Source organism: Cynoglossus semilaevis, chromosome 19 (genome assembly GCF_000523025.1).
Source record: "Cynoglossus semilaevis isolate Cse_v1.0 chromosome 19, Cse_v1.0, whole genome shotgun sequence".
Classification (NCBI taxonomy): domain Eukaryota; kingdom Metazoa; phylum Chordata; class Actinopteri; order Pleuronectiformes; family Cynoglossidae; genus Cynoglossus; species Cynoglossus semilaevis.
Window position 1 is genome coordinate 16,321,191 of NC_024325.1, and position 389 is coordinate 16,321,579.

Genomic DNA, 389 nt, shown 5'->3' on the forward strand with positions numbered 1-389 from the left:
GGCGCAAGAAGGGCAGGGCAATCGGCGAGGCGAGGGGGGCGGGGGGGCAGACTCACCTCAGTTTGTGAAGTTGCTGAGTCGTGGTTTGTTGCAGCGTCTGGAAGATTCCTTCACCTGAAACATATACAAACAACATCATATTTCCCAGAATCCTCTGAGTTATAGTTACAGAGCACAGGTTTGGGCTCGGCCAAACACACACACACACACACACACACACACACTGATTTTCTCCATGGACTGTGGTGTGTGAGCCTGAGGTCAGAGCTGCCTCTGGTCCAGATTAAGTTCACTGCTGAAGTATCACCTGGTAGACTAGCATCAGTATCACCTGGTAGACTAGCCTCAGTATCACCTGGTAGACTAGCCTCAGTATCACCTGGTAGACT

The 389-nt window shown here is 51.2% G+C and overlaps 1 protein-coding gene across 1 annotated transcript in view; it reads right to left on the reverse strand.

The window, feature by feature from the left end:
- sgcd (sarcoglycan, delta (dystrophin-associated glycoprotein)) overlaps positions 1–389 on the reverse strand; it is a 25,921-nt gene that overhangs the window by 16,036 nt on the left and 9,496 nt on the right. The window contains exon 3 of the mRNA XM_008333356.3: positions 57–114. The gene's annotated coding sequence lies outside the window, so the exon portion shown is untranslated. The remainder of the gene's footprint in view (positions 1–56; positions 115–389) is intronic.